This window comes from Erinaceus europaeus, chromosome 14 (assembly GCF_950295315.1).
Source record: "Erinaceus europaeus chromosome 14, mEriEur2.1, whole genome shotgun sequence".
NCBI classification, from domain to species: Eukaryota; Metazoa; Chordata; class Mammalia; order Eulipotyphla; family Erinaceidae; genus Erinaceus; species Erinaceus europaeus.
In genome coordinates this window covers 74,420,879-74,445,296 of record NC_080175.1, presented here as the reverse complement: position 1 = coordinate 74,445,296, position 24,418 = coordinate 74,420,879, and the positions used below count along the sequence as shown (strand labels likewise).

Here is a 24,418-nt window from a genome sequence, read left to right as displayed (position 1 = left end):
AGAGCATGTAATATTTTAAATAAAAGGACAATCATTTATTTAAAAAGCAGTTGAGAAGAATATCACTGTAAAATTAAACATTTAAATAGGGATTGCTGTCAGTTAGAGGCTGAAAGTCCCAAAAGTATATTTGCTAAAAATAAAATATTTTAAGAGACAAGGAATGACTCTATTTGAATTGAGCTCTGCACGCTATGACTAAATATTCATATGCTGACAAATCACAACTATTCAGAACACTTGGGAAATAAACAAGTTTTGCTCATACTAGATTGCTACATAATCTTAATATATTATTTCAGTGAGTGACACTCCTTCCATTCTTACTCTGTCTTGTGTGGGGGTTGAATCCAGGATTTTGGAGTCTCAGGCATGAAAGTCTCTTTGCATAACCAATATGCTACCTTCCCCACCCTATTCAGCTTTATTATTTATTTAATTTACTTAATTATTTTGGCCTCCAGGGTTATTGTTGGGCTTGGTGCCTGCACTATGAATCCACTGCTCCTGGAGGCCATTTTTCCCATTTTTTTTTATTGGATAGGGCAGAGAGAAATTGAGAGAGGAGGGGAAGGCAAGGGGAGAGAAAGACACCTGCAGACCTGCTTCACCCCTTGTGAAGTGACTCTCCTGCAGGTGGGGAACTGGGAGCTCGCACTGGGATCCTTATACAGGTCCTTGCATTTCATACTATGTGCACTTAATCCAGTGCGCTGCTGCCCGACCCTCAGCTTTATTTACTTTATTATTATCATTATATATATAACCAGAGTGCTGTTCAACTCTGTCTATGGTGGTGCTGGGGGGATTGAACATGGGACCTTGGAGCCTCAGGCATAAGAACCTACTGTTTTCTTAGATGAGAATACAAAATTCACAAGTAACTTTTGAAAAATGCCCAAACTATTATTTTTTTAAAGGTTTATTGTTTTTTAAAAGAGAAAGACTTGCATATTGCTCAACTCCTATATAGTAAGGTACTAGGAACTGAAGCTGGGAGACTCAGGCACCACCACCAATTAATCTATCTCCTGGGCTCCGCAACTAGCCCCTCCCCCTTTCTGGATGAATTATCTGCTCTCATTATTAAAGCAATTACTGTACTATACTAAAACATAATAGAGCAAATATCTGAGTCTGAGGGTAAATTTGATCCTAAAACCATTGACTCCTGATAGGAGACAGTGGCTTTTTTCTTTTAAGATTTATCTTAATTTAAAAAGCTCTATTAATTAAACACACACACACACACACACACACACACACACACACACACACACACACACACACACACTATCTCACCCCCTCAGGAGAAAGAGAACCAGAGTATCACTCTGGCACATGTGATGCCAGTGACTGAACTCAGAACCTTGTGCTTGTAAGTCAGGGCTGGTGCCTGACCAGCTGCACAGCCCCCAGGGCTTCTATTAATTTACAGCTGTGGGAGGTATTTGAGCACAGCTCTGCTCAGCTATGGCTTATGGTGGTGCTGGTGATTGAACTTGGGATGGACAAGCCCCAGGCATGTAAGCCTGGTGAGCTACCATTGATATGTATCTTCTTGGTCCCCAGGGGACAGTGCTTTTAAACATTGCTTCTGATGCCTTGTTTTCTAGCAGTCAGTAGTCATGTCTCAGCTGTGGCTAGCCAGGTCTGAAGATAGTAGCTTCCTCCTCTTCTGTTACTTTTATCTATATCAACATCTGACCTCCATTTTATAATAGTCTATGGTCTAAGCCAAAGACCACATGATATGAGAACTTGTGCTGAATGAATTAGGAGCAGGAAATATGTAGCAGATAGCTTGCTGATTGGAGATTTTTCCTTTACTTCATTCTGGTCTTAAAATTCTCTTTGTTTAGGCACAAGGTACTGACAATCGATCGATTCTCAGAAGGTCTTAATCTGCATTTATTTCTTGGTAAGGGCGGGTCTGCACTAATAATCCATGTGGGTAAACGGTATTGCTCAGCTGATATAAATATGACCTGCAAGGACAAAATAAGTAGCAGAAATAAACAACAGAAAATATTAGATTTTACATTATCACTTGACTTAAAAAAGATTTTTGCTTTTAATAATAATTACTATTATTATTAATCAGAACACTACTCAGCTCTGGTTTATGGTGATGCTGAGGATTGAGTCTGGGAGCTATGTCCTATACATGAAAGATTTTTTGCATAGCCATTATGCTGTTTGCTCAGGCCCCCAGGTGCTTGCACTACGAATCCACTGCTCCTGGAGGCCATTTTTCCCCATTTCGTTGCCCTTGTTGTAGTCGTTATTGTTGCCATTGCTGTTGCTGTTGTTGGATAGGACAGAGGAATCAAGAGAGGAGGGGAAGACAGGGGAAGAGAAAGACAGACACCTGCAGACCTGCTTCATCACTTGTGAAGCAACCCCTTACAGATGGGGATCCCTTGAACAGGGATCCTTAAGCCGGTCCTTGCACTTTGAGCCATGTGTGTTGGACCCACTGAGCTACCTACTGCCCAACTCCCCCCCCCCCAAAGGTCTATTTTTAAGGGGGTGGTAGAGACAGAACACTGCTTGACACAAGCTGTTGTAGGGCCTCTGGGGCCTTGGGCATGCGAGTCCTAAGCACTAATGCTAGGCTATTTCCTGCCCTTATCACTTGGCTTGTACAGTAGAAGGTTCTTTAGTTTGACAATCAGTATTTTGACTGTTTGACATATACTCTTTCAGTCTGAGAAGAGAATGATATTTTGATATGTTGTTTAACTTCTAAATTAAAAATATTTCTATTTATATTACAACAATATGCCCAGATTTTATCATTTATGGTAAAGGCTGGCTCAGAGGCCCATTCTAGCTTACTCCTTGTATTTGTAAATGAAGTTTAGTTGGAACAATGAACCGTGTTTACATTCTGTCAAAGAGGCTTTCTACTCTGTAGTGCTGGAGAGGTCTTATGGCCTAAAATAGTAACTTTCAGGCATTTTTATAGAGAAGAAAGTTCTGCTAATCTCAGAGAAAGTGTGAGAAATACCTAGTTTTAAATGGAGAATCTTCTAAACACACATTGGTAATTATCATTTCCAAACCTGCCTCTGCAATCACATTTTACAGTTTCCATCTAAGTACTTTGGGGGAAACATTCATTTTAAGCCAGTGAGGCTAGAACATGTAAAGATCTCAGAAATCAGTTGACCGGGTAGTTTTAGTTTTGGGAGCTCACTCTCTTATATGGAAATTTCTGTGGGGCACTTCTAAAATTATCTCTAAATGCTGCTATTCCTAAACTTCTTCATTCCAGCAGTTCTGTTTTTCTCTTTTCCCAAATACTTGATGATAAATAATTTCTCTTGGAATTTAATACTAAACTCTTACCATAATTTATGCAAGATAGTTTTATTTTCATCTCTTTTGTGATCATTAGCTGTCTTCTTCTGCTAATAATCATTTTAAAAATGCTGAAATGAAACAAAATCTAGTATAAAACTTTAGTCATTATCGCTACCATAGTAGAGTGCAAAACTAGAACCTGACTGAAGACTTATTCTTTATGAACAGTCTAAGACTGTAGAGATTTTTGTCTGCCTTGATTACTTTAAAAAAAAAACACAAAATATAATTTATAAATGATTAGCAGAGGTTTTAATTTCAGGAGTGTATTTTCTGAAGTTGTTTTAAAATATCAGCATTACATCTGCATAATTAAAATTAGTCATTAAAGTCATTGAAGTAAGAGAGCTAGTTTGAAGTGAAAATTTGCAATTCTAGAGGATAGCTGAACTAATTCACAAGAACAATTTGCTAAAAAAAAAAGTTTGTATTTTCTCGAGATTATCTATATTCTCACTCTATATAGAATCTGTGTAAATTCCAAGTGACCAAGAGTTTCACAAATTCTTATTTCTCACTTACCTAATGCCTTTAGCAATATTATCTGATTTAAGTGACACAGTTGTGTATATTTAGATATATGGCTACAAGATGTGTTTTCTACTCTCATTCTCAGTAGATCAACAGGAAACATTAACACAATTTTGTGGTTAATTCAGTTGCATCTCTTTATTCCCTTTTAAGCTAGAAAATGAGTTTTCTTTTTATTAGTTAGCAAATCAATCTCTAGTCTGATTTAGAACAGTAGAATGAAAGCTCCCTATTATACTTGCTATATAAACATGACCAAAATCTGGATTAATTTTTCTGATTACTTTCCTTAAATCCAGAGTTATTGCCCTTTTTACTGTTACTCAGCCTTTTGTATATATTTCCAAAACTGCATTTTAATATATTTTTATTAAAATTATTTACATTTATGTTTGACTTCCTGCTAGACTGAATTCTTATTAGTGACTTAATATTAATTTACAAAATTATAAGATAACGGGTATTATTCTGTATCGTTCCTACCACCAGAATTCTGTGTCCTCATTTCCTTCCTTGAAAGGGTACAGTAGTTCTCCCAAGGTTGCAGATACGGGTTATTATTCTATAACTATCTGTCTACATTTATATATATTTGCCCCTTTCTCCCCTATGGTTCTGCCTTCTCTTCCTTTCTAAGTCATACCTACAACTATTACTACTTCTGAATGTCCTTCCTGTTTCCTCTTCTCCCTCAGGGTCTTGATGGAGTTGGAGTTCAAAGTTGTAGTTCAGGTCATCTTCCTCTATCATTTCTCTCTTTCTGGGAGTATGGACCAAAATATTTTTTGGGGTGCAAAAGATGGGAAGTCTGGCTTCTGTTATTGTTTCTACACTGGATATGGACATTGGCAGGTAGATCCATATGCTGCTTCTTTTTTCTTTTTCAGAATATTTATTTATTTATGAGAAGGGTAGGAGAGAGAGAAAGAACCAGATTATCACTCCGGTACATGTGCTGCCAGGGATTGAACTCAGAACCTCATGCTTGAGAGTCCAACACTTTATTCCATTGCGCCACTTCCTGGATCACATACCCAGTTTCTATCTTTGTCTAGTGGGGTGTGGCTTTGGAGGGGGCGAGGTTCTGGGTTACACTGGTGAGGTCGTCTGCCCAGGAAGTCAGGATAGAATCATGACAGCATCTGCAACTTGGTGGCTGAAGGATGGTAAGATATGAAGCAGGACAAAATGATCAATGAACAGGTATCAAAAAGCAGAAATAGAGCAGATGAGAATAGGGATCTTAGGGCGGAAAGAAGCTAGGAAGTCTATTTTAGGTATGTTCCTAGGGAACCATGACTTTTGTAGTTTTTGCCTGACACAGCTAACATGGAGGTGGACAAAAATATTGTCTGGTAAGATGGTGCTAGAGTTGAGAACAGAGCTAGAAAGTAGGATTACGGCAGAGAGTAACTCCTAAACCTGAAGAAAATCTACGAATAAAATTAACTGTTTAACCCATTGACCTGGCCCAGGGCACATATAGAGCAGGAGCCTGTGTAACCTCTGAGTACCTGTCAGTCTGAGCTTGCAGTCCATGGTCACAGCTGGGAACAACATCATTAACTGAGCCCAAGACTAAATTCATTCAGGATAGAATGTTTCCGTCCTCCCTCCCTCTAGGGAGAGAGGGCTGTCACAGTAGTTCTAGAGCGCTGGGGAGTTAAGTAGGAAAACTAAACTGTAGAAATTACCTCAGGGAAAAGGTGACAAGGGCCTAAAGAGTGAAAGCAAATAACAGAAAGAGATGCCCAAAGACATTCTGTAAAGAAAGTCAAAAGCACTGAGAGAGTTCAGGTGGATTTGGGTAAGAAACAATTTTAAAGTGTCTTTTAGTCCAATTTTTCTGAGCTCCAGTTACGGCCTCTAAAATTCTCTTCCTCTAAGAGTCACTGAGCTGTTTTACTGGAATGAGTCCAAGGGGACAGCTGTAATATACACTAGCTCTGGAAAGATGCATATTATCCATTTCTTTCAAAGTGCTGTCCTTCACTGACCTTTACAAGCTGGCCATGAGAAAACATTTAACTCATTCTTTCAGTGATTTAGAAATCTTAACAACTTCAGAGAGGAAAATAAAATTTTCATCACCAGCATGTGGAGAAGTCACAATTCATTTCACTTTTAAATCTATAGCATGATGAGAAGTGTTATAAAAACACATTCCTTAACATTTATTGCTATTCTGTAAGACAGGGTTTCCTGAACAAGATGGGCTTAGAGTAATGTAATAATGAGTTTTTAATGACAATTAAGATCTAGGTAACATTTACGTTAATGCAGAATTTTGATTATCAGTAAGTGTGAAAAAAGACTTTATGAGGGCGAGCTAAGAGAATCATGTGTGAGCAGCAAAATCAAACTCAAACATTAATTACAAAATAAGAAATATCTAATGTTAGATTATTAGACAAATTATACATTTAATTCTATGCTTTGTTTCAGGCTTATTATACAGATGCAGTATACTACTGTTCTAAAATATTTTAAATATATACATTTTAATACAGAACATTACCTATATATTTTACCTCTGTTCAGATGTCTGTACATCTTTCTTCTTAAGATAGAGACAGAGAAGACAGAGAGGTCGAAAGAGTGACAGAAATCACAGCTCCTAAGCCTGAACCTGGGTTGGTGCACCTGGCAAAGCATCACACTACCTAAGTGAGTTATTTCACCACCCCTGTTATTTATTTGCCTCTGTATTCTTATCAAACAGCAGAATGTCTATAGCACGAAGCCTGCTCTGTGCAACTTAGTTTGGACACTCTCTGAAGAGCAGAAGAACCAAATGACACCTGACATATTTGAATAATTATAAGACACAAGTGAAAATAATCAACTATAAGTCAACAAGAAACATAAGAACGAAACAGATGGCAATACATCAAATTTTTTTCTTAGGATTATGCTAGAATTTATAAAATCTACTTTAAGTTTACATATGAGAGCATATTGGTTTTTTTTTTAAGTAAAAGGTGAAACTGTAAAAAACAGTAGGAAAGGAGGTAAGTCATAGTAACAAATATTTTTAACTCTTGAAAAATTAATTATCAGTGAGTTAAGAAGTGAGGAGGGATGAAATAGATCATACTACTGAACTTATCTTTGTGTTAGAAATGTTTCATTCTAATATTTCTTGTAGACTTATATTTTAAGAAAGTTTGTAATGGGGAATTTAAAATCCCCAAATCTAAACACTGATTGATGAGAAGTACCTCAAGAAAGGAAATGAATGCTGAGATTAAAGCCAAGAGAACTCTTAAACTTGAGAGATATTAACACAGGCACTTTTGTATAAAAGCCTGGTACCAGTTATTACGAAAGGATGAAAACATGACAGAATCCTGATGTTAAAATTCAGAATGAGAACATCTACTATAGTATGTAGAGAACAGAGTACATTTACAGTTCTATTTCTAAAAATGCAACATAAAATGGAAAATAAACTTTAGATTTCATCTCAACAATACTAACATGATTTCTATTAATGTCTTAAGATCTATGTGAATTATATTGAATAATTTTATAATCTCATACAACCTCGAGGAGCACAAGACAAAAAAAAAAAAAGGCACAGGATAACTTGAATGTATTTCTACTGTCAACATTTGGAAGTGAGAAATTTACCTCATGTCATGAAGTACTCAAAAGATGGGACATTTTCTGAAAAGTACAGGCTCAGTTTTTAATGTCTAACAGACAAAAATCATAATAATTAGTCTACCAGCATTTTAAAAATCTACTTACATTTCTCTTGGAATTATCTAATTAAAACCTGTACTTGGTTCTTTACTTATAATTGGTTTTATAATACTAGTGTCCTATAAGGACTCAATAATATCATTAACTGTAAGATCTGAATAACAATGCTGTATTTATAACTGTTTTAGTTTCCATAAAAGCAAAATTCTAAGAGAGCATGAGTCATTATCCCAAGGGTATAAAAAAATGTTTCTTTGACCAAAATATGAAACTTATTACCAAAACCAGTAATTTAGCTTATAAATTCCTTCTCTGAATAAAAGAAACAGAATAGTGGATCGCACCAAAGTAAAAGACTCTGGGGTGGGTGGGTGGTGACAATACAGGTCCAAGAAGGATTCAGAGGACCTAGTGGGGGTCGTATTGTTATATGGGAAACTGGGGAATGTTATGCATGTGCAAATTATTGTACTTACTGTTGAAACGTAAATTCACCAATTAAAAAAAAAAAAAAACCACACACACAAAAAAAGAAACAAAATGTTTCTTTACTTCATTAGAACACTCCAACAGAAGCAGAACTGTCCATCTGTCTGCTTTTACTACTCTCCATATCTGGTGTGTAGTGACAGAAAAACAATCTTTTGTCTAGCTATTGTTGGCACTGCTCTTTTGTTCTGTCCTGTGAGGATGTCATTTTTCTAGGACAAAATATAAATACATAAACATATATATATATATACACACACACACACACAGCACAGCACTGTATTAAGATATGTGATGTCTAGGACCAAATTAAGTTGCTTTCTAAGCTTTTTTTGGGGGGGGGGTTATGAACATTCTTTTATCAGTTTTTGGCTACTGTTGCTTCTTATTTATAGACATACACTTTGATTCTCCGGATAAATTCTGAGTGAAATGCTGGGCTGTGCATGCACAGACGGGTCACTTATCCTTAAGAAGGTCTGTTTGTGAAACTAGATCTTGGATTTTGAAATTTTTTTTTGCCTCCAGGGTTAGTGCTGGGGCTCAGTGCCAGCACTATAAATCCACTGCTCCTGGAGGCCATCTTCTTTTTTCCATTGTTGTTATTTGCTATTATTGTTGTTGCTGCTGCTGTTGTTGGATAGGACAGAGAGAAGTTGAGTAAGGAGTAGAGACAGAAAGAAAAGAGAGGGAGAGAGAAAGGTATAAGACACCTGCAGACCTGCTTCATAGCTTGTGAAGCGAAGGGAGCCCCCTGCAGGTGGGGACCTGGGGGCTGGAACTGAGATCCTTGCGCGGTCCTTGCACTTCGCACTATGTGTGCTACCGCTCAGGTCCCTGGGAAGGAATTTTTTTTTTAAATTTTTATATTTATTTATTTATTCCCTTTTGTTGTCTTTGTTGCTTTAATGTTGTAGTTATTATTGATGTCGTCATTGTTGGACAGGACAGAGAGAAATGGAGAGAGGAGGGGAAGACAAGAGAAGGAGAGAGAAAGACAGACACCTGCAGACCTGCTTCACCGCCTGTGAAGCGACTCCCCTGCAGGTTGGGAGCCAGGGGCTTGAACCGGGATCCTTACTCCAGTCCTTGCGCTTTGTGCCATGTGTGCTTCACCCGCTGCGCTACAGCCTGGCTCCCCCGGGAAGAAATTTTAACCCGTACTGATAAGACTGATAAGACTGGCTCACTATGCCTAAACAGTTCATGGGGGGGGGGGGGTGTTGTGGTTTATACTAAATACCTGTAATTTCTCTGGAATTGAGTATGTGTTGACTAGAGGAATCAGCCTTGGGAGTAGGGCGCAGCAGGTTAAGCACAGGTGGCGCAAAGCACAAGGCCCAGCTGAAGGAATCAGCCTCTAACAAAATACTGTGCATTAAATGGCTAGTGAGGTTCCGTTTGCTACATTTCATATGTGTTGGCATTAACTCTTTGATGAGGGGTTTAGGTGATTCTTTTGTGAATGTTGGCAGTTTGTACCTAAGTCTGCACTGAATTTCTCTCCTCATACTTTTCCCCTTTGATGACTGTGCTTTGCCTCCTTTTGCTGCACTGCTGGGATAATTTCCACATGACGATAATATATAATCCTTTTCAAAAAAGTTAATTGAGAAAGAAGACAATGGACAACTCTGGTACAAATGGCACTGGGGATGGAGCTAGAAACTTCAAGCATACCAGTCCTACCTTCTACTAGATAATCCACCTCCTGGGATGTTACCTTTATTGTAATGTATTGCTAGATTTAATATATTGATACTCAGTGAAGGATTTCTCTGCCTATGTTCATGAGGAATATTGACTGCTAGTTTCCTTTCCTTGTGGTATCTTTGGTATCCAGGTGAATAAAGCCTTTAATGTTGAATGTATTGTCATCTTATCTTTACTCCTGCTTTTTCTGAAAATCTGGGTAGGGACAGTCTGATTTCTGCCATTAGTGTTTGACAGAATTAACCAACTATATCACCAGTGCCTAAATTTTCTGTGTTGGAAGGTCTATTATTTTTTATTTTATTTTATTTATTGGATAGAGAGCAATCTAGAGAAATAGCCTGACACCTGCAGCACTGTTTCAACACTTGTGAAGCTTCTCCCCTGCAGGTGGGGGGCAGGCGCTTGGATTTGAGTCTGTGCATTTTAACGTGTGCTTAATCAGGTGCACCGCCAAATGGCCCCTTTTGTCGGGAGGTTTTAAAACACTGATTTTCTTACTTTACACAGTTCTAGTTACATTTTCTATTTCTTGAGTCAGATGTTGTCATTTATATTTTTCATTATTTTTTTCATTTCATCTAAGCTGTAAATTGGTTGCTGAAAATTGTTTGACATTCTTTCATTATCTTTAAAAATAATTTTGTCTCTGAGGTAATTCTGGTTTCCAAGACTGTGTTTCAGAAGTACAATTTTCCACCTATTCAAAATATGTTCCTATATCACACACCCCCTTCAAACCACCAATATCCTTTCACTCAAGTCCACTGGAATTGCTACACACTATAACCCACACCTCCTATCCCAGCCCCCCCCCCCCACCCCCCGGTAACCTCAGTTCTGCTGAGGATTGTTCCTATTTGGCTTGTTCTCTAAGCTTGGTTTTATTTATTTCTACCATGTGAGAAAAAATGCAGTATTTTCCTATTTATTTGAGAAGAAAAGGGTATTTCTTTCTTTTTAAAAAAGTATATATGTATATTTTTAATGAAAGAGAGATACAGAGAGAAAGATACAGAGACCAGAGCACTTCTCAGCTCTGGCTTATGGTGGTGCTGGGGACTGAACCTGGGACTTCAGAGCCTCAAGGAGGGAAAGTCTTCTGCAGAACCATTATATGTTGTCTCCCCAGCCCGTATTTATTTATTTATTTGTTTAAGTGAGAGAGATACAGACAGAAGAATATACAGAGAGAGTGAGCTAGAGACCAGAGCACTCACTGCTCAGCTCTGGTTTATGGTCAAACGTCAAATTGAATCTGGGACCTCAGGCATGAAAGTCTTTTGCATAACTATTATGCTGTCTCCTCAGTCCCTTTTATTTAATTTTAAAGATTTATTTAAAATCTGAGAGGAGGAAAAGAACCAGAATTGGAGAGTGAACTGAAGTTAAATCTTTGATGGTCTAACAATCTACAGAGCTGTCTGCTGGGGTACAGTTTGACTTTCCTTTTTATATAAGGCCCTTAATATTTCCTGTAGGGCTGACCTACTGGTAGTACACTCCTTTTTAACTACTGCTCTTCGTCATTCCTTCAGATCTTATTGATGAACTAGGTGGGGAGAGAATTCTTGGGTGAAGAGCTTTTTCATTTAAAACTGAATATACAAAGCAGCAAGTTAATTACCCTGGGTTTACTGGGACACTGGGGAAGCTGTGGTTTCTTTCTCTACCTGCTTCTTCCTAAGAACACTGGCCTGGAGAGGTGAAGACCTAGTGACAATGAAAAAGAGAGAAGAAAACATAAGTTCACAAAATTTTGAATATTTCCTACCAGTCCTTTCTAGTCTTTATAGAGTTCCTGTTGAAAAATCAACTGATAGTCTTAGGTTGTGGTTTTAGACATTTTTTCCCCCTTGGGAAGGAGTAGAAACATCTTGCTAGTCATCTTAGCTCTCTCCCCCTTTGTTATCTTCTAAAAATACCCATAGCATCTATAATAATATCCAAAAACTTATTTTTAATATTGTTATTTTACATTTCTTTTCCTTGACAACTGTAATTAAAGTTTATCAATTTCAGGAGGCCTGTATCAAAACTGATTTTATATTTGTTAACTTTTCCTCTACTTTCTAATTTTTTGTTCTGCATGTTATTATTCCCTTTGGACTTAATTTACTCTTTTTTCCCCTAGCTTCTAACTTAAAAAAAAAAAAGTATTTAGCCCAAATTGGAAAATAAAGTTTGTATGGCTAAAATAGTAAATGTTTAGGAAAAAGGATATAACAGGATCTAAGAAACACATAAAAGAACTATGAATCACACAGTATTAATGTTAGAGAATATATATATGTATATGTGTATATATATATATATATATATATATATATACACACTTATTTTCAGAATAGAAAAAAGGCTGGTAGAATACAAAGGGAAAAGAGTACAAATAAATAATAAAATTATGACCAACATATGAAACACAACAACATAGTTCAGAATAATTTGTGGAGTATAAGAAAAGAAACACGTGAACTGAGAGGAAGAATTCTTGTGTAGTAACGCTGAACACAGAAAGGAAGAAATTTAATGTAGACTGAAATATTTTAGTAGAATTAGGCCAATGTAAATACTGATAGTTTCAATTATTAAAATCTACCAATCGTCAAAATATAGGTATACTTAAGTATGGTTAGAGAGTGAAAAGGTATTCATTTCTTGACAATGTAAAAAATAATTATATATATAACATACTGTGCAAGAGGGGGAAAAGACTTGAAAGAAAAAAAAAAAGCCAGGATATTGTTATCACTGTTCTGCATTGTGGGAAATTCGGAATGGTACTGAAAATTAAAATTAATGTGATATAAAAATAGGGATTTGTGAGATACTGATTAAACTTAGTTCCTAAATTAAGAAAAAGCAGAACATTTTAAATAAAATGCTCAAATTAATTTTAATAATCTTTAATAAATCCAGTGGTTATTAAAAGCAGGAAGCCTTCATTTTCGCAAATGTCACTATAATTTACTAATACATAGTTTGCTTTATAAAGAAAAGGGCTATAAAGGTTTTTATAAAAATCCTTTGAGAGTGGTTTGGGAGGTGGCACAGTGGATAAAGCACTGGACTCTAAAGCATGAAGTCTTGAGTTTGATCCCTGGCAGCACTTGATCTGTTTCTCCTCTCTCTCTCTTTCTCTCCCTCTCCCACTCTCGCTCTTTTCTACCAGAGCACGCTCAGCTCTGACTTATGGTGGTGCAGGGGAATTGAACCTGGGACTTTGGAGCCTCAGGAGAGTCTCTTTGCATAACCATTATGCAATCTACCCTCCAACTACTTTCTTTCTCTCTCTCCTATCTTCTTCACTGATCAATTACAAAAATAAAAATCTTGAGACATTGACTGAGGAACTCTATACTTGGAAATCTTTACAATTATATAGTAAATATTCAAACATAGTATATTTCAAAGCACGGTACCCTAATTTCCTTTTTCTTAATCTCAGTTCTCAAAATATTGGCAGAAAAAGTTAAAAAAAAAAAAAAAAAGCTGACAGCTGGGTATAAGGACATTACCAGAAGACTTTAATTATCTAAAATGTTTCTTTTAAAAGAACAGTTGCTACTAAATATTTCATTGCTAACATTTGGTTTAAGCCATGGCTACATGTACTCTACGGCATACTAGAACTGAACTTTGCAGCTGGTGGATAATTTCCATCAACACTTAAAAGACTGAAGTCTGTAGCAATGTTAAACACATCTAAATGTTGCAAATGGAGCTTTAAAAGATATGCTAAGCCACTTGAATATTTATACACATATAACCTTTGGTCTCAATTGTTGCAGAATAAAATGTTACTTATTTACATGTTAGCTCAACTTAAATAAGTACTAGTGGACACCCAACTATGTGCTATAATAATGTTTCTGCAAGGGATACAAATAGAGTAAAGAAGACCTGATGTGAAAATGAGAGGTAAGTAGCCTAATATTAGCAGTTAGCAGTCAGTTCCTCCTCATATGAAGGACAAGTTCATTAAAATATCTTCTCCCTTAGCAAAGAAAAAAATCAACCTGTGAACAAAGAAGAAAAAAAAGCTTAAAAATGAATGTGCAATCTTACTGTGTACCTTTCCTGTAAAGACTAGAACCAGAAAAGCCACAAATATTGAATGCAAATTTAAAAGTTGGACGTGTAAGCAAACTCAAGACCATGTTTTTCTCATTGAAAAAAAAAAAAAGAATGGAATTAATCATTCTTCTCTGCCTTCTTTATTGTAATGCTAATCATATGTCAGGCATTTATTAAGTAATTATGCCTGAGGTACAAGGTAAATGACATCCCAAAGTTCAATAGTTTCAGTTTATTGAGGAAGACAGATATGTAAAGAAGCCAGCAAAACTTAGTATGTTTTATAATGTGTTAAGTAAGAGGCTGTGGAAACAGAGAAAGGCAGAGATCAACTCTAACAGAGTAAATCTATGAGTACTTAACACAGATTCTGCAGAGGCTGAAGACAGAATGCCAAGCTGAGAGCAGAATGAATGAAAGCACAGGGTGAGCTAGGCAAGTGTCACTAAGTGAAAGTGTAAGAAATACACACAAAAAAGCAGGCTAGTGCCACACTGTAAGAATTATGACCAAATCATAAGATTACACTTTGAGATCAGTGCTCCTCAAAATTGTGTCCTGGGATCACAAGTGTGAGGATCAAGAGTGGGAAATTATGGTAAAATGCATAGCTCCTCTGACGCAGAACTTCTACCATTCTAAGTATTCACAGTTTGACAAATTCCCGCAAGACTTGAGAAGCAGCAATACAAGCCATAAAAAATTACTGAGCTTAAAGCACACCGATTTTGTATTTCAGGATGTTATTTTGACAATAGTCTAGAAGCAGTGTCAATTTCACCCCTGGCTGGCTCTCTTCTATAAACCTATTTACTAGAGCACATACACACAATTCTGCTGTCACTTACGTGTACAGTTATTTGTGTAAAGTGAGAGAAAAGTGGGGAAACTGGTTGGGAAACTCCAATGATCTAGGATAGTTTAAGGTAGTGTGTACGAGAAATGATGGAGAGTATATATATCAAGAATCAATACTCAAAATTTGGTTATCGGTTAGATTTGGTAAAACCTCTATGCTCTCCTCTCCATCAGAAAGCACAGAGTCAAAGTTAACACAAACTTCTAAATGAGGCAAAAAGAAAAAAATAACAGAATAGGATCACATACATGTGAGAACATTTTGAAAACTGGGAATTTAAGTCACTAATTAGGTTCCTTCTGTGATCACGTCACTTTTTAGGTGTGAACTATATTCTATTTCCTTCAATAAATATGTCTTAGAAATTCTTGCACTTATTGAATATTTCATCTATTTAAAATTTCTTTTTATATAATGTAAATGGAACTATGGAGTCAAAGGGAATGTTAACTAAAAAAATTGTGTTTTTCTATTTTAGGTAGACCAGAGTACTGTTTTGCCCTTTATATGGCACTGGGATTGATGCTGGGGTCTCATGCATGGAAGGTCAGCACTCTGCTAACACAACCTTCCTCCTTAGCCACAGATACCCCAACACTGCCCTTTGTGTGTGTGTGAACTAAAGAGGGGTGATGGAGGCACTATACATCAAACCTATTCCCCTGCCACTCAGCACTGTGCTAAGTGCTCTGGATGATCCAAGCATGATGATTTTAAGGGGAGAAAAAAAAAATGCTGCTTTGCTTTCCAAAGGGGCTGAGTCAATTCAGAATCCCAACAGAAACATATGAGGAAAGCACATTTGAGGGCACCTTCAGCAGCAACACCGCGAGTGAATGTGGGGGGGGGGGGGCGGCGCGGAGGCTTCAGCTCAAAAAATAAAAACTTATCACTGCATCTCAGTTTCACATCTTTTATTGTATCAGAGAAAAACAACAACAACAATGCATTTTCCCATAGGGTTTTACTTCCTCTTTAGTAAATGTTTTCTCAAGCTTTTTACTCATTCAACAACATATATGTTGGTGTTTTTGAAAATACTTGAATATCTTAAAATGTAGTGTTTTTGTTGTTGTTTGTTTTTCAATCAGAGCACCAGTCAGCTCTGGTTTATGGTGGTGATAGGAATTGAACCTGGGACCTCAGAGACTCAGGCATGAAAATCTGTTGTACTACTGCTGATGTTATCTCCCTAGCAAACACCTTAAAATTTAAAGATAAGCATTTGACTTTAATGACTGAATTTGCAAAGATCTGCATCAAGTCAGGGATATTTGGCCTCATTACTCTTCTTACCCTCTAATCCCCAAGTCCCTCAAAAAAATGAATTGGCCCAAAGAGCTGAAATGTTGTGACTGGGGGGGGGGGGGAGCAAATTTTTAATACTCATTTGTATATCTTTTAATTAATTCATCTGTATAATGTGAAAGAATAAATGTCAATGTTTTGAGTTAGATGTGATGAACTTTCCTCTTGTGTATTTTTCCCAGTTCTTTCAAATTTAGAAGGTATTTCTTACATGAGACGAATTTAGAAGGTTTCTTACACGAGACTAGTGTAAGGATATATCACTTCATTTACCTTTTCCATTTTTTAAATCTGTATTTCCCTTTTGGTATATAGGTGATAAAGATTCAAATTGATTTTGTTTTCTATTTAACATTCAAAAACACTGCAATGTTGGGAATCGGGCGGTAGCACAGTGGAGCAAAGCACAAGGATCCTGGTTTGAGCCCCTGGCTTCCCACCTGCAGGGGAGTGGCTTGACAGGCGGTGAAGCAGGTCTGAAGGTGTCTATGTTTCTCTCCACGCTCTATCTCTCCCTCCTTTCTCCATTTCTTTCTGTCCTATCTAACAATGACAACATCAACAATAACAATAAAGCAAGAGCAACAAAAGGAAAAATAAATATTAAAAAATTATAAAACACAAAAACACTGAAATATATTCCTTTTTCTACTAATTTCTGATGACTCTTCTACTGTATCTAGAATATCTGCTTCTGGGAACTCTATATCCATTTATCGATTTTACGATCAAAGCTTATGCTAGTGCTTATACAACTCTTATTTATTACAACCTTAAAGTGTGTTTTGATATCTGAAAGGATGGCAGAGCTAGCTTTCTATCATTGATCTTGGAGTTTTCACTTAGAAGTTATTTCAGTTTTTCCTGTTTAGTCTGTTGGGCAAGAGTAATAATTACATTAATTTCTTAAACATTAAGATTACAATTATGTTAGTGTATTGCACCAAAGTAAAAGACTGGGGGGGTGGCCTCAGGTCCGAGAACATGATGGCAGAGGAAGCCCTAGTGGGGGCTGAATTGTTATGTGGAAAACTTAGAAAATAAATGTTATGCCTGTACATACTATTGTATTTTACTATTGACTATAAATCATTAATCCCCCAATTAAGACATTTTTAAAAAATTAGTGGTCTGGGAGGTGGCGCAGTGGGTAGAGTGTTGGACTCTCAAGCGTGAGGTCCTTAGTTCAGTCCCTAGCAGCACATGTACCAGAGTGATATCTGGCTCTTTCTTTCTCCTCTTTTCTCATTAATAAATAAATAAAATCTTTTAAAAAAAAAAGAAGTTTAAAAAATTACAATTATGCTAAACCTTTACATTATCTTGGTATTTGCATTAGTTGGACTTCCTATTCAGGAAACAGTATTCCTGCTTCACCACTCAGCACTTGCCTGTGTGTACCAGCAGAATTCTGAGTGTTCTTCACATGGATTCGCACATTTTCATTAATACTATTTTGTATTTTATGTGATTAATGTGAATATTTTTATTACATTTTTTAAGTAATTTCTGCTAACACGAAGGAGAAATACTGATTGTAAAAGTAGGACACACCTATTAGTCTGTATGTTTATTCTATTATTTCTCAGTTTACTTGATTTTCTTAGGAATGTAGTATCAAATAAAAATGCTACTGCTAGGGGGAGTCGGGCGGTAGCGCAGTGGATTAAGCGCAGGTGGCGCAAAGCGCAAGGACCGGCGTAAGGATCCGGGTTCCAGCCCCCGGCTCCCCACCTGCAGGGGAGTCTCTTCACAGGCGGTGAAGCAGGTCTGCAGGTGTCTATCTTTCTCTCCCCCGTCTGTCTTCCCCTCCTCTCTTCATTTCTCTCTGTCCTATCCAATAACAACCACATCAATAACAACAACAATAATAACTACAACAACAATAAAAAAAGACAACAAGGGCAACAAAAGGGAAAAAAAATTTTTTTTAAATGCTACTGCTCATTCTTTTTTAGTATTTAGTTCTAATTCTAGCCAGTCAGAACTTCTAGAACATTATATAATAATATAATAATATGGTAGTAATGGATTTCAAGACTTTACAATGGCTACTTCTCCAGTATTTCACAATGAACTGTTATTTTAGGATATATATATATATATATATATTTTTTTTTTTTCAGATATACAGAGATGTAGAGAGAGATAAGGGAAAGAGACCATAATATAGCACCACTCCACCAGTCATGGAACTTCCTCTGGTGCCATGGTGTTCCTAGATGGTGCTGGGGCTCAAACCCTAAATAGAAGATGTTTTAATGATTCAAAGATGGTTTGATATGAAGTTTTATAAAGCATATAAGAGAAATAGGGGATATATGCATATGTAGAGAAATGCATAATTTCCTCAGCAAAATTTATTAAATTTAAAATAAATTTATTAAAATTTATTAAATTTATTATTTGTGTTCTACTAGGACAGCTATCTCCCAGTCCTAGTTTAATAAATTTTATTTCTATTTAGTAGTCATACAACAGACGATATACTGAGGGATTACTTTGGGTCTAATTTTATTTCGAGTTCACCTCAAACCCTTTTCTGGAACTTAGCACCCTGGAATCGATCTCTTTCAGTCACTAACCATTCAGTAGCAACTTTTCAAACTTGAAGAACAAACATGCAAGTAGTTTATTCAGTGTCACAGAATTAGCGTGCGGGTTAGATGCTATTCTGGCCCTTAACTAGAATTACACGCAAATGTCCTATTTTGCTCTATCCCTTTTTTCCTTCTCCAGTGGAAAAGAGATCACATCTTCTTAGCTTGGTAATCACATCTTCTGGCCATTTAGAAAGTACGGTACCAGGCAGCTCAGGGGACTCTTTTCCTTCCTTCTTTCCTTCCTTGTCTTTCTCCATCCTTCTTCCTCCCCACCCCCCATTCTCTTTCCAAGGCTTTAGTGGGAAGTTCTAACTCCACACATAGATTGGGTAGTACATTCAAAAAAGTGGGTATTTGTATAAAAAGCATATTATTACATAGACAAGTAAAATAACAAGTAGACTTATTTTCTTTATATTTTCTAGTCTTTTTATTTCTTTAGGAGAAAGAGCAGAAACTCTTCCAGAATTATCATGGAATATAAACTGCCTAATATGCTTGAGTCTCCTCTCACTGATTCATATACACATAGAATGAAAGATGGGAGAATGGAAAGAAGCATAAATAACAGGAAACATAGTGGTCACGTTAGGATCAGCTGCTGTGAAATAGCTGAGATTTTTAATATTCTACTTCCATGTTGTCCTGATGATTTCAGTAATCCACCTGAGGAAAGAAGAAGAGTTTCAAAAGTGCCTTCAAAACTGGAACTGAGAAAATATGATTACATTGTATATAAATAGATATATTTAAATATTATTTACTTATTTATTTATTTTGAATACAGACAAAGAGAAACTGAGAGGGGTGGGGGAGACGGGGAGCGAGAGGGAGAGATACTTGCAGTACTGCTTTCCTGCTTGTGAAGCTTCCCTCCTGTAGGCAGGGATCAGGGGGTGAAACCGGGTCCCTTGTGCACTGTAAGGTATACATTCTACTAGAAGCACCACCACCTGGCCTCCATAAGTATACTTAAAAAAATAAGCTGCTAGCTAGGATTTTTCTTGAAAAATCTCAAATACCCTTAAGTTACAGTGTCCATTTTGTTTTGGGTATACCAACTTACAAGGAAGTATGTTTTATATAAAGATATAATATACATACAGCCATGCAGTAAAATTACAAATGCAACATATAAAATCTATGTAGTATTAGAGAAGTCATGGGATTATGCATATGCATGAATATGCACATGGTTTGTTAAGCTATCTGCCGACCACACTGGAAATCGATAAAACTACTGGGCAAGTGTGAGACGCCAGTTATCACTTCCATCACCAGAACAACTCACTACCCCTTCCTTCCTTCCTTCCTTCCTCCCTCCCTCCCTCCTCTCTTTCTGTTTCTGATCATTGGAGCTTCACTGCTCAGGGCTGCCTTTTTCTGATACACAACGGGAAAGACAGCAAGCACTGACGTCTCCCCCAGCATGGTGGGGACTGGGCTTGGCAGACCTGCAAATTGTTCTTTCTTTGGTTGAGTACTGGGTGATTGGTATTACAGACCACTTAGTATATATATGAGAGAGAGAGAGAGATTCACCTGAGAAAAACAGTCTGGAGCACTACTCTGGTTCACCAGGGATTGAACCAGGAACCTCAGCCATAAAAGTCTAATGCTTTACCAGCTGAGCTATTTCTCCTGGGCCTACAGACCATGCAGTACAAATACTAAGAGCCAAGGTGACAGCAAATGCACCTTTACTCTGTCTCCAGAGAAGCAAAAGCTCAACACTGGGTGTGACTGTAATATTTAGATACTTTAAGTATCACATAAAGACCATAACATCCTCCTCCAGATTCATGGCATTAAACTTTAAATATATGTTAGTAAGGGGGGCCGGGGAGTGGCATACCTGGCTGAGCACTAACATCACTGTGCTCAAGAACCAGGTTCAAGCTCCTGGTCCCCACCTCACTCAGGAAGTATCCCAAGTGGTGAAGCAGTGCTGCAGGTGCTCGTTCTCCTTCCCTCTCTATCTCCCCTCCCTTCTCAAGTTCTGTCTCTGTCTCTCTCTCTCAAATATATACGCACATTTAGAAGGTCAGGGACATTTTTTCTCCCAGTTACGCAATGACATTTAAAAAATAAATAGTTAGGGCTAGGTGCTAGTTCACCTAGTAGAGTACACGTGTTACCTTGTGCAAGGACACAAGTTCAAGCCCCTGGTCCCTACCTGCAGGGGGGAAGCTTCATGAGTGATGGAACAGGTCTGTGAGCATCTTTTTTCCCTTTTTCTCTCTCTCTCATCAAAAGCAAAAGAAAGACAATGAATGCTATGTACAATGGAGTGAGGGGAGCGGGAGGAGGAGGAGGAGAAAGCAGCAGTAGTGGTAGTAGTAGCAGCAACTCCTTTACTTCAATGCCACACTTAGTCAGTCACGTACTGTGACAATTACTATTATGAGCGGTGATAGGGTATCCCCACCCATCTCCTTCATAGTACATAACCCTCTCGAGATACTAAATTCTAGCGGTTTTAGATGTGAAAAATCCAGTTATTAAGCACTTTAAAAAAAAAAAAAATTAATGTATACTTTCCTTTTTAAAAAAATTCTTTTACATTTATTTTACCTTTTATTGCCCTTGTTTTTTATTGTTGTTGTAGTTATTGTTGTTGTTGTTAGGACAGAAAGAAATGGAGAGAGGAGGGGGAGGCAGAGGAAAGATAGACACCTGCAGACCTGCTTCACCGCCTGTGAAGTGACTCCCCTGCAGATGGGGAGCTGGGGGCTCGAACCGGGATCCTTATGCCAGTCCTTGTACTTCGTGCCACATGTGCTTAACCCACTGCGCTACCGCTGGGACTCCCTATTAAGCACTTTCTATCCAGTAATCCCTCATTTCTATCAATCTAAATCAAATTGCTAACTTCTTTTAGGACTAGTTATGAAATAGAACTCAGATTCCAAAAGCCACAATGAACTAAAGAGGTGTAACAGAGCTAAAGAAATATTACGCCAAGAAGCTCATTAGAACGAGACCTAGGTGCTGCAGACTCTCCTCAGAATGGAGAGAATTCCATTCATTATATAACGTTAAAGTCCCAACTCTGTTGATGAAGACAGCATAGGTGCATGCTCTCAAGGAACTTATATTTACTGAGTCATTATATACCAAGCACTATTCTAAATGCTTTTGTGTGATAGCTATTGAATCTTCACCATAATATTATAATGCAGATACTGCTATTGCCATTTTAAAAAATGAGGGAGCATATTAACTCAGAGAATAATTAACCGGACAGGTTAAATAACTTGTCCTCAATCAAATAACACTGGTAATCTATCTGCTCTGGCTCCAGAATGCATGCTCTGAACCATTCCGATATATATTCATGATAGGAAGAATAGGAAAACTGGAAAACCTAAATATTAAATATGTTGCCTATCATTTTATGGCCGAGTAGTTTTCCAACTTCAAATACTCTCATGTTGTCAGATTTACTTGTTCCCTTGTTAGTTTGGAAAAATGTGCTCATTTGTGTGTCTCTATATTTATAATCAATAGTAAATATAATTTCATGATACATTTAGCTGTCCATTAGTGGTGTCTGTGAACATGTGATTACTTCAGAAAAGAAAAAAATCTAGCTTCCACTGCATAGAAATAGTCACAATTATTGAAAGAGATTCTGAGGACACGTGAAGCCCCACAATATCACTAAGAAAGATGAAAACTGGTCATCTGTGAAGCGAAAATAATCTGTCTTCACAGTATGAAATTACTAACATTCTAAATTAATAGTAGTAGTTTTTACTACTATTTAAATTATCAAGTACAGAACTGTTTTGAAAGACTTATGTTCAACTATATGACTGAAGGAATTAAAGAAAAATCTATAGGCATTTCATAAATACTTCAAAGTTGCAAGTAACAAACACCATTAGAATTTTGAGGAAACCTTCATGTGGAAAACAAATTGAGGGACCAGGCAGTGGTACACCTGGTTTAGTGTACATGTCACCATGCACAAAGACATAGGTTCAAGCCCCCAGTCACCACCTGCGGGGCAGAGGGGAAGCTTCATGAGTGCTGAAGCAGTGATGCAGGTGTCTCTCTCTCCCTTTCTGTATCTCCCTTCTCTATCAATTTCTCTTTATTTCTATCCAATAAATATTTTTTTTAAAGAAGAGAACAACTGGAAAATGGTGTTGCTATAATAAGTATAAAAATTACAGTTCGAAAAAAATAATTTCCTGTCTTATGTATGGTTTGATTTCAGATTAGACTTTACAAGCAGTTTCAGTTCCCTGCCCCATAACTGTGCCCATTAATGTTGCTTTACTTCTAGCATGTTACACACACTTATATTAGCAGAATACCAACTTACTTCTCTTTCTCTCAGACACACATGAATCCCCTCAAGGTTTTTTCAGTTTCTAAGACCCTAACATGGGGGAAAATGTATACAATAGTACTTTGAGGCCTAGACCTTCAGTAAGCTCAGCAGAGAGGTTCTAGAAAAAACACAATCTTTCAAAGAAAAATAAGCCAGAGAAATCTGCTTAGTTTGTTGAAAAATGAGTACATACTCAAAATAACTCTAAATATTTCATTACCCAAGCAGTGCATACTGCTTAAAAAAAAAAAATCAAATGTTGAAGATAATTTGAATATTTATAGAAACAACAAATCAATTATAGAAATGCATTATTTTCTGATCAAGGACAGACAGAAGGTGACTTCTGTTACCTTTCCATGCACTGTTTGTACAACAGAAGATACAGCTTAAAAAAAAAAAAAGAAAGAAAGAAAAGCCTTTCTACACTGCTTTCAATTGCTTCTAAGAATAGGATACATATTTTGAAAGCCATCTAGAAGGATAGATTACTAAGACAAATTGTGGAACACATTTTCCTAGAAGTCTTAAACAACTGAGGATGGTGGCCAGTGGGCCACATAAGGTTTCTGTGACAGTTCCACTGGTTTTCTCAGCCTTGGCAACTGATGTGTAATGATGATCTGCTCTCAGTGTCTGTCAGTCACTTAACTGCTCTGTGCCAGTAACCAAAATGGCCATGCTTGCAAAGTTTAATTTTCCCAAGTCACTGAAGGTTTCAGGAAGGAGGAGGAGGGAGGGGGAGGGGGAAAAGGAAGCTACAGAAAGAAAAAAACATTGATACTAGAATTCATTCTTTTCTAATGGCAGATTTTCTCTCTCACAAGAATTTCACACTAAGGGGTTTCAGATGTGTGTAAAGTTATAAACACGAAGACAAAAAATTTTTCTAGTTACCGAAAATAACAAGGGGGCAGGCAGTGGCGCACCTAGCTAAGCGCAGCACACATTACTGTGGGCAGGGACCCGGTTCAAGCCTCTGGCCCTCACCTGCAGAGGGAAAGCTAGCTTCCCAAGTGGTGAAGCAGGGTTGCAGGTGTCTCCGTCTCTTTCCCTCTCTATTTCCCCTCCCCTCTCTATTTCTTTCTGTCTCTATCCAGTAATAAAATGATTAAAGATTTTTTTTAAAAAAGAAAACAAAAGAGTTATACTTTCCTTCTTCTAGAGAGTGGCTTATTTACTCTTCCTTGAAATCAGAAACAAACTTTAAAATACTAGGAATCACGCCCCCCCCTGCAGGGGGGTTGGTTCACGGAGCAGTGAAGCAGGTCTGCAGGTGTCTTATCTTTCTCTCCCCTTCTCTCAATTTCTCTCTGTCCTATCCAACAACAACAACAGCAGCAGCAACAACAATAACAGCAACAACAGAAAAAAACATGACCTCTAAGTGCAGTGGGTCTATGAGCCCCAGAAATAACC

At 37.3% G+C, this 24,418-nt stretch overlaps 1 protein-coding gene across 9 annotated transcripts in view; it reads right to left on the bottom strand.

Moving 5' to 3' along the window:
- The window catches only part of PIK3CA (phosphatidylinositol-4,5-bisphosphate 3-kinase catalytic subunit alpha), an 80,213-nt gene that overhangs the window by 46,689 nt on the left and 9,106 nt on the right, over positions 1 to 24,418 (bottom strand). Inside the window, exons 2-3 of one of the 9 annotated variants that reach the window (XM_060171992.1) lie at positions 11,438 to 11,523; positions 1,878 to 1,988 (exon numbers count right to left, since the gene is read on the bottom strand). The exons of 2 other annotated variants lie outside the window; for them this stretch is intronic. The gene's annotated coding sequence lies outside the window, so the exon portion shown is untranslated. Of the gene's footprint in view, positions 1 to 1,544; positions 1,834 to 1,877; positions 1,989 to 3,354; positions 3,440 to 11,437; positions 11,524 to 16,494; positions 16,560 to 24,418 lie in introns of those variants that run through there. 6 more of the 9 variants (XM_060171993.1, XM_060171994.1, XM_060171991.1 and 3 more) reach the window with 6 other exon arrangements.